Source organism: Neopelma chrysocephalum, unplaced genomic scaffold, assembly GCF_003984885.1.
Source record: "Neopelma chrysocephalum unplaced genomic scaffold, ASM398488v2 Primary Assembly neopelma1_76, whole genome shotgun sequence".
NCBI classification, from domain to species: domain Eukaryota; kingdom Metazoa; phylum Chordata; class Aves; order Passeriformes; family Pipridae; genus Neopelma; species Neopelma chrysocephalum.
In genome coordinates this window covers 7,265,403-7,280,041 of record NW_020897737.1, presented here as the reverse complement: position 1 = coordinate 7,280,041, position 14,639 = coordinate 7,265,403, and the positions used below count along the sequence as shown (strand labels likewise).

At 37.4% G+C, this 14,639-nt stretch overlaps 1 protein-coding gene and 1 long non-coding RNA gene across 6 annotated transcripts in view; one reads left to right on the top strand and one right to left on the bottom strand.

Moving 5' to 3' along the window:
• The window catches only part of IL1RAPL1 (interleukin 1 receptor accessory protein like 1), a 693,820-nt gene that overhangs the window by 137,497 nt on the left and 541,684 nt on the right, over positions 1-14,639 (bottom strand). The window lies entirely within an intron of this gene.
• LOC113970218 lies at positions 3,284-5,326 on the top strand. 3 transcript variants are annotated; one of them, XR_003535080.1, is made up of 3 exons: positions 3,284-3,311; positions 3,772-3,864; positions 5,238-5,326. It is a non-coding gene; the product is annotated as an uncharacterized LOC113970218 (long non-coding RNA). The 3 variants fall into 3 exon arrangements; XR_003535079.1 differs by having other exon boundaries at positions 3,308-3,366; XR_003535081.1 differs by lacking the exon at positions 3,284-3,311 and adding an exon at positions 3,315-3,331.

Here is a 14,639-nt window from a genome sequence, read left to right as displayed (position 1 = left end):
TTAATGTGTATTCTTTTTCAAACATTGAGTAGGTAATTTAGTATAATTACAAAGTACATATTTGGTAGAAATATCAATAGAATTGACTTACAGCAGAAAACACGAAGCAAAATTTAAAGAAATGTATAATTTATGATTGTCACTGCCACTGAAATCGTTATTTACATTGGCACTTATAATTTTACTTAATTCTAATATAAAGCAAAGACTACATATGGTTAATGCTAGGCATTCATGATACTGCTAATATTTAACAGCCCTCAAAAACCCAAATGTTTAACTAATTTCCAATTTTGCTTGCTTTTCTTGGAAACGCTATTAGATGTTAGTGAAAACAAAAACATAATCCATTAACTCACACTATGGTACTCTGACTAATTGAGGGAACATAAAAAATTGTCTGCGCTTTTTGCATCTAGCTCCACTTGTATCTTAAAGCAATGGAATTGACTGTACTCCAGAGGGTCATGGATGTTAAGAAGTACTTTCTCATTTTTTCTCTATTGAAACTTTTAGTCAGAAAACTTTTACAGAACTGAAGATTTTACAATTTTAGTTAGGAAAATCTGTGTTCTGAAAGGAAAAGCACATGCTTTGTTACTGTGATTGTTCTTTGAATAATAAATCTGGAATCCTTGAATTCTTTAAAATGGCAAATTTGAATATTTAAGAGCCTGAAGGAGTCTATTACTGCCTTGCTATGCAAACGAAGGTCCTGTAAACATGAGCTTAGGTTGTGCATGTTTCAAATGAGAACAGATTCTTCTTGTATTTGGAGTAGTTAAGACAATTACATACACCATCTTGCATCAATACTAATAGGAGAAATGTATGAAATGTGTAAATTGAAATTCGCAGGTGAATCTGCAGAAATCATATGAGTTCAAAGGTGCAATTTGTGTGAACAGCTTGTTCTTGATGCTAAACCAAGAGTTGGAAATCCCTCCCACAGACTCCTACTAAGGAAGGTGGATCACTTTAATCTATATTCTCTATTCCTACACACTAGACTACTTCCATCATCTTTTCTAGCATTTCAAAGTTGACATCAATCATTCTTGATAAAAGATGCTCGCTGGATTCTTACATGTGCCTCATTTTCCACCCTTTTCCTCCCTCTGCTCCTTATCTCCCTTTCACAGTGCAAGGCTGGAGCGAGCGCTTCTAAGAGAAGTGAATTTATCTTGAGTTAGGCCCTTCTGCTATAAAGGGATGTTAAACCTTGCTGTAAGGCTTACCAATGGGCACTACACTCCACTGTTAGAGGGTGTCAATCTCTTTACACTAACTGCAACACTGCTTTTTTTACACACATAGTTCCCTACTCTGACATCCAGGGTCAAATTTTAGTCTACATTTTCCTAGGTTTAATTTCCCATTGGCACCTTGCTTAATTGCTCCTTCACCAGGCCAGCTGAAGAAGGAGGCACGGTGTCTGCACAACCCGTTTGGTGAATGTAGCCCCTACATGTGAGTCCTGTGCAGAGAGTGATAAACTGGAGTTTACCGCTTTGGAAACTTTGGAAACTTTTTGGCTCACAAGGGAGACGAAGCACCTCAAGAGCTGCACAGAGGAGGGAAGAACAGATATCCAAAATCCTTCCAAACTTTGAAGAAAAAAACAGCCCACAGCACACCCATGGGTGAGAGGGATAGGTGAAAAAGTCATATACAAAGTACTGTGTAAAAGACCTTTAGGTTTTTCCTATAATAATGCAGTACGTTACTGACCAATAAACTGTGCTCTGTCGTCTTCTCTAAGGACCAGACCCTAATCTGTGACATGAATCTGTACATTATGAAAAGAAGTTTGATAGGCAGCCCGGACTTGTGGGCTGTTTTGTCTGCTATGATGATGTTTCTGGCTTTTTTTCTGAACTGTTAAAAAAGAGATGATCTTGCAGTAACAGCACGTCCAATAAAACTCATTACACAAAGCTATGTTCCATGAATTATTATTTAAATGCCAAACAATGAGTTTGACCTCAAAGTTAAAAAAAAACAAACACTTTGAAGAACAGTTTTTATCAGAATTAAAATGCTACATGTTCTCAGTGGTAAATCTATCTCATTATCTAGTCAATATAAGTTAAGAATAAATACTTTTGTTGAGTACTGAAATTTATAAACCAAAGACTCATGAAAGAAAATTTCAGGCTCTAATTAATAAATATAATGAAATGTGAAAGCTAAACTGTGTTATCAGGTTGTACTTTTTGCTGGATAAAAACTATCTGGACGTCCAGGCCCAGAGATGGTGGGGAATGTAGTTACATCCAGCTGGTGTCTGGCCACTGGTGGTATTCCCCAGGGCTCGGTCTTGGAGCCAGTCCTGTTTAATATCTTTATCAACAACATGGACAAGGAGACTGAGGGTGCCCCCACTCATTTTGCAGACAACACCAAGTTGGGCAGGAGTGTTGATCTTTGGAGGGTAGGAAGGCTTTGATGAAGGATCTGAACAGGCTGGATCAATGGGCCAAGTCCAATTGTATGAGGTTCAACAAGGCCAAGTGCTGAGTCCTGCACTTGGATGACAACAGACTCAAGCAGTGTTCCAGATTTGGGGAAGAGTGGCTCAAAAGCTGCCTGGTAAAATAGGACCCAGGAGGGCTGGTCAACAGATAGCTGAACACGAGCCAGCAGTGTGTCCAAGTGGCCAAGAAGGCCAATGGCATCCTGACCTGTATCAGAAATAGTGTGTCCAGCAGGAACAGGGCAGTGATTGACTCCCTGTGCTGGGCACTGCTGAGGCTGCACCTCGAATCCTATGCCCAATCTGGGTCCCTCACTACAAGAAAAACACTGAGGTGTTGGAGGTTATTTTAGGGAAGGGCAACGAAGCTAGTGAAGGGTCTGGCGCACAAGTCTGATGAGGAGCAGCTGAAGTAGTTGCAAGTGTTTAGCCTGGAGAAAAAGAGGCTCAAGAGGGATCTTATGTCTCTCTACCCCTCCTGAAAGGAAACTGTAGCAAGGTGACAGTTGGTCTCTTCTCACAAATAACAAATGACAGGAGGAGAGGAAATGGCCTCAAGTTGCAGCAGGGGAGGTTTAGTTTGGATAATGACGAAAAATTTCTTCACAGAAAGGTGAATTGCCAAGCATTGGAACAGGCTGTTCAGGCAAGAGGTTGTATCAGCATCCCAGGAGGTATTTAAAATCCTATAGATGTGGCACTATGCTGGACTTGGCAGTGCTGATGTAATAGTTGGACTCAATGATCAAAAAGGTCTTTTCCAATTGAAATGATTCTATGATTCTAAGACATCATCTAGCCTAGAACTGAGGAAAGGACAACAAAGCAAGGAATGGTATTGCAAACTTGTTCTCTGTATATCTCTTCTAGTTTCATCATTGACTTCCAGAGTACAAGCCATTCTTACTCTCTCTCTGAGAGTTAACAAATAATTTCTTGATAGTATATCAAATACACTGTCATAAAATCTGTTTCAGTTTTGCTGACCTTCTTGCCAGACTTGAATAGTTCAGTTTATCAACTCTTTCCAATTCCCTTGCATAAAACAGAGTAAGGGTGGTCAAAATATTTTCCACTGTCCTTTTTGTTCTGTTGAGAGAAAAAAATTCTTAAACATTCCCAGTTGTTCAGCTAGACCTATTCACTGATCTCAGGTTTTCTGAAATGCAGAGGCAGTGCAGCACAAAGATTCAAGCAGACATTGTTCTTGTTTCTTTGCTAACCAGCTCTGACAACTCTGGATCAGAATAAACATCAGTCTGATTTGAAGATATACTTTGATTTATATCTTCCAGGTCTGTACCTTGAAAGGTGTAGGGTATTCATATGAAGCCAGAATCTGTGCATTGAAATCAACATCACTGTGTGAAGATAGTGAAACTCAACTTGTAAGTTGTTTTTATTTAAGCTTTGCTGCTTAAGGAGATTGTCATCTGCTGAGTCTTATGACCTACAGCACTCATACTAAGGTGGAATACATAAATTCTCCTGCGATGTTTGCTTGGGTACATAATAAAAGGTTTGCTTTTACCAGTGCAGATACAGTCATAAATATTATGAAGGCTATAACTACAATGTGAACACATGCACAAAACACTTGTGTGTTTCAGAAATTGTTCTGTCTCTCAATAAGATAATTCAATAACTTTTTAAAAAGTTCTATGGAATTTTCTTCTAGCCCCTATTTTGTTTCTTGCTTGTAAAAACAGTAATTTTACCTCTGTGAATGTTCACAATAACAACTGGCTCACACCTGTGGGAACATCAGCTAGTACTGCAAGTCCGTTGCAAGTGAATTGTAACTAATACATACACATAAGAGCCATTCTAGTACTGTTGTTCAAAGACAAGCTATTACAGCATAGGCAAGAGACACACAACAGGGTTATGCAAATGGGAACACAGACAACAAGTTTTGAAATAAGTTGTTTTGGTTTTTTTTCAACTGGTCTGAATAACAACAGCAACATGATGCATCTGCCAAACATAATACATCTCAATACGCAGCAATATAAAAATATAATTTAAATATTTACCTCTTTTTAAGAAATGTATAAGGTAAAATAAAAAAATAAAAGACGCATCTCTTATACCAAAAAACCGCTGAAAATGGAATGCCTCAGTGTATCTCAGTAGACAGATAAATAAAAAAGGCAAATAACATGAGGACAGTTAACCACACTCTCAAAAATTGGATTCCTGTTACAATTTAACTCAGTACTGGTTTCAGGGATGAGACAGAGCTTCTGAAAAGAAAAATCCCATCAAAGTTTAATTTGAAGACAGTGGAAATTAGTCTGGAAGCAGGAAATTAAGAGCCTTACAATCATTTTGCTTAATAGGGGGCAGGGGGAGGGGACAGGTATTTTACCTCGTCATAACAGAATGCATCCAAAAAAGAGCCCAAATGATCAACAGCTGAATGAGAAACCTGGCTGTCTTCTTATGGGAATGAATTTTCAAGTGTGTACCTATATTTTTTTTTAATTTGGGCATTAGTATGTACAGAAAAACCAGAGTTCTCTGTTTTGTCAACCTGCTAAAACTTTTGATTTAGTTTTTGGGTTTCTTTGAGTTATTCTGAACAGGAAAAGCTCATAATAGTCCCTGCTGACAGGCAGATGGAAGTGTTCCTACCTGTACTTGGTGCCAACTCTTGTCCCATTTGGCTGTTAACAATATCACAGTAGTATCACCTGACATCTACTGTTTCCTGTTCACCCCATTCTTGCGCAGTCCAGTAATCACAATGTCTTTTCAGTGACCAAAGACTATGGATACTGAAGATACAGTCCTCAGAAGCACCTTTGTACATCTTACACAACAAGATAAAACTGAGCACCATGACTCCCCCTGGGCTAGCTGAGCAGACTTTTTTTGCCTCCTGGCCCTAAAAAATGCATGGCTTTTAGATGGATTTCCCAAAAGGGACACCTTAAAAGCAGCTTTTCCTGAGCTGGAATTCAGGGCTCTGAAAAAAAACCAAACAAAGTATAACCTAGAAATGTGAGATCTGCCTTTTGGGATTTTGGTGAGTTGCTTGTAAATCACGAAGTTCCAGCTTCCTGACATAGCTGTCCAGTGCCTCATGCAAGAGCCTCCAAACCTGGGCCTGATGCAGGCCAGTGCAGGGTAGAGCCTGGTGTGTGCAATAACCACAAAAGCCTCACAGGAGCCAGTCAATCATTTTCAAATCCTCTTTTATTTGTTTATGGACAGTCTGGTGGTGTGGTCACTAAGGTACAAGCACATGTCTATAATTTAGGTGAGCTCAGGGTAGTCACAGGCTGCTCCCACTGAGATGTTTCATGACTTAAATACCCTCTCAAACACCCACTACCACCATCACTGATGATATCAACACTATTTATTATTGAACTTCCTGCACAAAAGTAGGTCAGGAAATGAGTATGTACTGTTGCCAAGGCTGTGTCTGTCTCATCCTTAATGTCCTTAAGAGCAGAAGATGCCCCAGGGGTAAAATTCTGTCATAACCTAAGATGGCACTGAGTTTCTCTCCTTCCCTGCTCCTTGTTCAGGTTATTGCACTATACCCAAATCATCTAAGGACCCAAAATATCTCCCCTTGTGTAGCAGCACCAGGATTTTGCTGAGGAGTAGCTTTATTGAAGCAACAGGAAAAGAACAAATCTAGCTTCTTTGATATCAGCTCCTGATAGGGTGGGAATGAAAGGGTTATTGCTCTAGATGTAAGGAAAGCAAAGAGGCACAGGACAAGACTGGCCTGCACGGTAGAGCATGAGATGCAAGCTGACTGGATCACAAACTCACTTTAGGAATGAGCAAGTCTGGAGTCTTTCAGCTAATTAAAATTTAAAATACCATGCTACCACCCTGTTGATAGATTGCTTGTCACTAGTTTAACAGCTTTTTGAGACAAACCATAAAACAAATAATAAAAGACCAGCTTCAGAAGCAGTCCTATAGGCAAAGTAATAGGAGAGGAAATAGGAAAAGAAATTTCTTCAGGATGATGACAAAATACGGTATGAAAAAATATGGTGGAAGCATCCACACCCTCACTGTTACTGAGCAGCTTGCATAAAGAGCAAACTATTCAAGGAAGTCAGTAGCTACTTACCTGACAGAAATACTGAGAGACGCAAAGGGGGGGACAGGTAGAAACATTAAATACTTTTGAAGGAAAAATGGACCACGATGCAATTGTTGATTCTACTAATTTACATTATGAGATTGTTTAAGACTTTGAAAGCATATCTCCTCTATAAAAATATAAATACATTATTATAATCTTAACTACTGAATTCTGATTTGTTGACCCTTTTAGAATGACAGGCAGTTCCCAGAGCTGTTAATTATGAATGGATGTGTTGGATTTCTCTCCCCCAGGACACTAACAGATAACACAGATTGGTGTGGTCCTTTACAAAGCAGGTGGATGTGATGGAGCAGATGGAACCTATTTGCTGGTATAAGAGAAACATCGGCATGCGGTTCAATGAGAATGTCAGCAGGTAGGCTTTCAGGGATAGAGCTGGAGTGGTGTAACAAAGTGCCTCCCTTACTCCAGCATGCACAGATGCAGGCATTATCATGCTGTGTGTGATGATTGAACTGAGGAGACAGTACATTAAAGAGGTTAGCCATGTTTGCCCATATGGATTGCAACCTGAGCTAAGCAAGAGAAACAATCAGATAAAGGCAGCTCTGCAAGGAGAGTTGGAAAGACTGAAAGTTGGAAGACTCTCAGGTTTTGTTTAACATTAAAACCAAGAATCTAATATGAAAGAGTTACATTTGCTGCACTAGCAGGTGTAAAAAAGTAATTTACATTGCCATAATTCAGGACATAGGAATTAGAAAACCCCCTAACCGTTTCGTCTATAAGGAAGGAATTTTGTCATTGCATCTGGGGAAGCACTATTTCAAATGCAGAGGCCAAAAGTGAATAGTAATTTATTTTTCCATGGGGAGGCAGCATGTCCATAGCATCTCTAATGTCTTTGCATGCTGCATGTGCAATACAGTTTCATGTCCCAACTTTTCCCAGAACCAGCATGGTAAGTGAGTTTTCTATCTCCTTTTGACTCAGATTTTTATTCTGTCTAAAGAAGAACACAACATCTTTCACATAGTGTGAATCAATAAAGTCGGTGTCCTCCCCACCTTTTTTTTTGTCCTTAGATCATGTTTTATGAACTCATTCCTCACCCTTTGAAAATCATGAAAGATTATAGAAGATACAGAATATGGACAAAACATCTGATAGCTGTTCTACCTACAGACATGGACAGGAACCCATAAAAGCTATATGTTAAAAATGAAAAGAATTTATATATATTTAATTAAAACTTATTTTCTAGCTGCATTTTTAAAAGAACTTTTTACTGTCAGAGGACATTCGACAACAAGTAGCCACACTGAAATTACTGAGGATTCCCGCTGTGTTTCTGCACTATACTGCTCTGATGTTAGCCCTTTATCTCTGTAAATGTGCTTTCCTGATAACACAGTTATTAATGGAAAAGAGGTGAATTGTTAAATATTTAGCTTTCATGTCTTATATTCTCCTGACAGGGATCTGTAAGAGCCATACAGATGCAAAAGTCCTTTGAAATGTGGCTCTTATAAAATCATTTTCTAAACATTTTCAAAAATTAAAAATGGCAAAAAGTAGTTCTATAAACTGTGAAAATGTCAGTAAAGGCTAGGAACTTATTATCATGTATTCATTTATGCTTAAATCAGGAAGATAGAGTGTTATCAGTAAATATAATATTCTCAGTACTCTCTCCTATACCTTTTAATGGAAAAAGATTTCTCAGTTTATCAAACCCTGCAGGCATAAGAGGAAACGACTACTTAACCATGATTATCTTCTTTCCTCCTCTTTTCAAATATGTATTTTGATTTTTAAAAGCTTGATTTTAGAGTGCTTGCCCTATTCTTTTTAACCACTTAGGCACAAGCAGCATTAATGTTTTCCATTCTGACATATCTCTGCCATTGTGTCTCATAGGTGCATTGTTGCAACCAAACCTTATGCTATGGGACAATTTTTCATCAGCCTTTTTTCAAAATAAATTGTTACAGGACCATTGAAGAAACTTCTCCCAACTAACTTTAAAGAGACAGCTCTGTGCAAGGAATTGATTAATCATTAGTAGCTCTGCAATGGTTCTTTCTGCTCCTTTCTGACAAGGGATAGTCCTCAGTGTGTACAATGAAAGTGGAATTGTGGCAGGGAACAGAAAGTCACTTGTCTGCAGCAGGACCACCACGTTCACCATGGAAGTGTCTGCAGCTCCAGACCCACACTCATCTAGGTAGGTGGCAGTACTTCCTTTCCTCTAAATAACCTAAGCCTTTGCCTTTCTGTGAGGAGTGCAAAATGAATGTTGGTGGCTTACAACTAGACCCCATGTAAAAGACTTGCCTGGTGAGTTAATGAGTTAGATTTATACAAATTACTCCAGGGAAAATAAAATCATATGTTTCTGAGCTGTTCCAATCAGCCAAACCAAAACTTTAATGAAGAATTAGCTCCTGGAAGTTCCAGGACTCAGGTTATCAAAGCTTTGTCAACATGACAAATTGCCTGACAAAATTTCTCTTTATTTAAGAACTATTTGTGTCAGTGGGGGAACGAATATATGTAAAGAGGCAGGGGTGGATACTGAAATGTCAGGAACAGACTCTCTACCTGATGGTTATTTCAAAATTGCTTTTGGCCTCTAAGGGCATTCCTGGCCTGCATGGATTTGATGTTTGCACAGATTTTGCTAGCAAGCATAGAAAAAAGTGTGAGAAACAGATAATCCAACACAGACTATCACAGATCAATACTCCACCAAATACAATTTGCTATGGTCAATGTAGTCCAGAGAGGTACAGAGTAACTAGAAGGCAAACATACCCTTGTCAAAGCAGGCACAGAGTTCTCCTGTACAGGATTTACATCATCCTCTATAGCTGGTTTTAGTCCTGAGCAGTCATTCTCACAAATCTTATGTGAGATTTTAAGCTTAAAAATCTTTTAAGCTTAAAACTTAAAAAAAAGGTTACCATAAATGGATATAGAAATGACAGAGCTTCAAAGGCCAAGTGAAGAGTACCCTATCAATCATTCTCAAAAGACAGAACACTTGCTGACCATCTTTTCTCTTCATCTTATTTCTTTTTTTTTTCTTTCCCCCCTGCCAAGAAATAGAAGATCCTGCTTTCATATACATGCCTCCTATTTTCTGATACTTATTGTAATCTCCTTTTATTCAACAAAACCACAACTGGATAATTATATACCAAGCATGGTCTAATACGACTAATGTATTTCCTGCAACAAAAATTATTTACATTTCTTTAAGTTTTTATTTAAAAAACACAAGGAATCAGTATTAGCCTTGCAGGCTGACATTAACCTAATAAACATTAATGTTATTAAGGAATTTCTTAATATCTATTGTAATCCTGGCTGCATGAACAAGACACATTCTTCCTGCATGCCCTTATGCCCTGTCATTACAATCATAACCCACAATACACATCATCCTTCCTTTCTGCATTTACCTGATACTTGTAGCACACTCCAGTACCCCAGTGAGGGAGTCAGTGGATCTCCCTTACCTCTGTCACACAAGGGAAATCACATGTTTTCCTAATGATGTTCTCCATAATGGCCTGTGGCTATGTTGTACCTCATGATTCCTTCCTCTTGTTCTGCTGTTTGGCAGTATTTGCTTGCCTTTTCTCAACCCTTGCAGAGATTTTGTGTGTTTACCACATTCTCACCCTCTGATGTCTGAACTCGTGGTTTTGAACTGGCTTGGTTTTTTTTTGTTTTGCTGGAGGCTCTCAATTTATGCCCATTACACTTAGTCTTCTGATCTACTTCTTATTCCTTGCACTAATTGCCACACATATCTTTTCTGCTTTCTCAGAGACAGTTGTTTGGCTAGAGGTCTTTGAAGGACACTTCAAATACCTCTGAGGTTATTTCTAAAGTTTAGGTTGTTAATTGAAATTTGACCAAGACACAAGACATGGCATTTTGGAAGATTTCTAAATATCACATCTATCATCAAAAATCAACATCTGATAACAGAGATGAGGAATTCAAGAAGCACTCAGAGGAAAAATCTACCATGAATATGGAACACAGCAGAAGGTGCTGGGACATGTAAAAAGCTCTTTCATATTTCATTAAGCATTTCTACTCAATGATTCTTTCCATAGCTACATAAACAGCTAATGAGGAAGTCTATGTGTGATGTCTCACAAGCTTGTGCATGCATAGCTCATTAAGCCACAGAAACTATTTTGCTGACACAAGGTGGTCCAACAAAGGGCAAGCAGGTGCACTCAGTACTATTCATTTTAGCATTTCTTATCAGTTTAATCCCTTCCAGAACTAAGGTAGTGTTCTCTGTGTTGCTGAAACATCAGTAGGCTTCTGCTTGCAAATAAGGATCAGTTGGGATCAGTGAGGAGAAGAGTACTAATAAATACTGCCTTGAAATCTGTAATCACTACACATAGTGTTTACTGCACATTCGCATGCAAAAGATTTTCTCTACATTTTATTTCCCATTAAAATTGGCAGTGTGAGTAGGTGGTGGATGCACCCAAACACATGGTCTGATTTCTTGCAAAGCTGCTGAAATACAAAATGAAAGCTATACTAAGCAGCATATTTTTGGATGTTAATGCAAGGACTCATCCTGAGATTACACCATGACCTGAGAGAATTTTCAGTATCCAAAAATGTCAATGAAATGAACACTACAAAGGATCACTGGTGGCTTCCATCTCTGCAGAGTCCTGTGGGGTGCCTGGCAGCTGCAAAATATCTTCTAATAAGGGCACTGAATAGATTGCGTAGAATTTTTTATTTATCCAGTTTAATTTTTAGGGATATTTTTACTGTATGGAATAAGTTTTGTTCTTCTTTGCCTTTCTTTCTCTTCTTGGCTAGTAAGACAGAAGTAAGGAAAGAAGGAGGAAGGCAATGTCCTTTATGGGGTTCAGAACTTGATGCGGTTCATGGAGAGTTCAGTGCACTGAAGAAAGAGGGACTAAGGAGTAATAACTGTGATCTAAATCTCTTTCCACAGCTACCATGACTAGGTACCACTAGTTGGGCATGGCTCTAGACAGTCCATACGTAGTAGAATAGAAGTCTTTCCTCAAAAACTTTGCAGTTTCTGTGACAAACAATCATATAGAAAATCATGTGGAGACTGTGAATCAAGCAAATTTTAATAATTTTGATCCTAGTTTGTCCTGCCTGCTCATCAACAATAAATATATTTCAGCAATAAAGAGGATGATACCTACCTTAGCTGTATCTGCCATGTGTGAAATGCACAGGTATCTGAGTGAGTGTTAGAGGATCCTCTGCGGAGTTAAGATAAGGATGTGGGAAGATGAAGAGCTTTCTGACATAATGACTTTCAATGACTGTCACTTATGTGGAGGATACAGGGAAAGGAGAAAGTCTCTTCTATTCTCAGGGTATTTGGGTGAAACTTCAGCAGGAGAGGAGGTTCCCTTTCATTACAAAAATTACCACTTATGAAGCTTTTGCTGTTCCAGAAAATGCTCTTTAACACAAATCTTTCTTGCTTTACTGATACAAGAAGTGTCTGTCCCTGCTCTGCAGGCAGTGTAGCTAAAGAATAATTGGAAACTGAATTCTTTTAAATGCCTCTCAGATAGACAAGTAGAGAACAGTCCATTGCTGGCAGGTACTATAGCTCTGCAAAAGGCATAGTGTTTGAGTTCTAGATAATCCTGTGCAGTTACATTAAGATAACTCTCAGGAAATAATAACAGTAAAAGAAGGCAGAACCCAGGCTAGAAAATCATCATTATTCATCACAAGAGACAAATATTTATGATAAGAGTGGGTAGGGACTTTCCAAATAGAGAAAGACGACTATTTTTGAAGAGAAATGTAAGAAACAGAATTGGAATCAGGACAAAATTTGGTGGCTATGGCCTTTATGTGAAGGATATATACAGCAGCAGTATTGCATGTAAAAGTCTCTATCTCCAGCAGGCAGGGAAGATTACTGAAGAGAAAAGTGCACAACCCTCTAGAGAGTGAATCCTGGCAAGGAGAGAAGGCACATTTTACATGTAGTTAGAATAAAATATTGAGAGTGCTTTATAAGTCTTTTTAAAGAATCAATTATATTGTTTTTCCAATACAGAACGGTTTCAATTGTCCTCAGGCTTCAGAATCATTGACATCCACAGAGAGATGCAAAATCTTGAATCCCTGTTTATCTTATGTGACTGGCAAGGGTTTGAATTGCAATAACAAGTGAAGATGATTGACTACAGAGAATCAAAAAAAGTTTGGGACAGAAGAAACTCATTATTCCATTCTATGCTGTGCTTCTGAAATTAGTTTTATCATTACTTACATAGGCCAGACTTCTATCTCACAGCATTTTTAACTTACTATTCCAAGAAGTTAGTTAGCAAAATTGAAATTTTAAGAGAAACATATATAATTTAAACATTCTTAATAGTACTTTCTACTTAAATCAAAATTAATATATAGATTCTGACAGAGACATTTTTCCCTGACAGAGCATTAGTCATTATTAGAAAAAAATCCTAACATTAATGTAATGTGAACTATTTCCTTTAGCTACACTTTGGAGATTATCCCTCCAGTCATCTATTTCTGTTATTGTCTTATGTTTTATAGAGGTAGCACAGACCTTTGCAAGTCTTGACCTTTACTAATGATTGACTGATTCTTTTTATTTTTTCCTTCTTCAATATTTGCTTGAAGCAAAATAAATATTCTCTAGAATAAACATTTTAAATAGACAGAACTGAGTAGCACAGGCGCATAGGGAAGAATGAAACCTATTGGAAAAAACTGTCCTTTTATTGTCCTTCCCCAGTTTAAGTGCCAATATTAAACACCAAATTTAGCAATATTTTATTTATATTTTTTTATATATATTAGAAAACAGACAATAGATAAAACCCAATTATTTCTTGTTTCTTAAACCACTTTTACAGCTTACCACCAGGAGGGTAATGATGCAGGATGTGGGTTTTCATCTCTGCATAAGAAAATCTTGGTTTTTTATTTATTGTTACTCCACATAGCCTGTAAAATCTACAGTTACAGTAATCTGGTCTTACTTATGTCTGTAATATACATAGGCTACATGTAGATGCCATAATCCAATATTTTCTCTTCAAAAAGCTACATTTAAAGGTAGACTAGTGGCTCTAAAATAATGTATCCTCATATATCCTTCATAAAAAGAATAAAAATGGTTCTATACAGAATATAGAATTTACTAGGGAATAAAACTGAAGATACATATCACATTGGCTTTTAATTATTTAGACTGTCTAGTCTTACGTTTCCTCTAGTTTAAACTGTAAAATTATATGAAAATTAGTTTTATTTTTGTTCAGATTTTAATACTTTTATCTTTTAACCTAGATGAATGTATTTCAGTGCAGCAAAATATGAGCTGCAAAAACAACTGGTAATAATTTTTAGCTTATTATCTATGCTGGGTTTTCTAATTAATTTTAAAATAACATCAAAAATTTAATCATATTGTATATTCACAAACAAGGTAAATTTATGTACATATATTTATCTGTATGAAAGATAATGCATTTGGGATAGGTCAATTACTAATCATAAATAAATAAACTGATCATTACTAACTGTGAAGGAGCAGTTACATACCAAATAGACAAAATAAATATTAGACAGATAATTTAGTAAGGATTCAATATTGTTCTTTAAATCACAAATGTGTTATCACAGTTCAAGGAATTTCAAAATATCTTCTGTGGCATAGTAAGTGATAATATGTACTATTAGACTTTTGAAAAGCAAAGAAAACCCCACTGTCTTAAACTTCACCAATGCTTTACCTTGCATTTAGAATGCACTAAATAGATGTTTAAGGAAATGCTGCTAGGGATCAAGTACTGAGGCTCAGCTCATCTACAAGCCCATCACACTTGAGACCCCAATTAAGTGACTTGGAAGTAACCAGCAATTATACATGCACTACTTTCCCTCTTCAGACATCTCTAACTAGTGAAATCCTCCTTTTCATCTGTGGGTTGCTTGTAAATTGCTACTGGTAGTCCAACACTTTGGATCCCTTCATCCATTAGGCTATTTCTG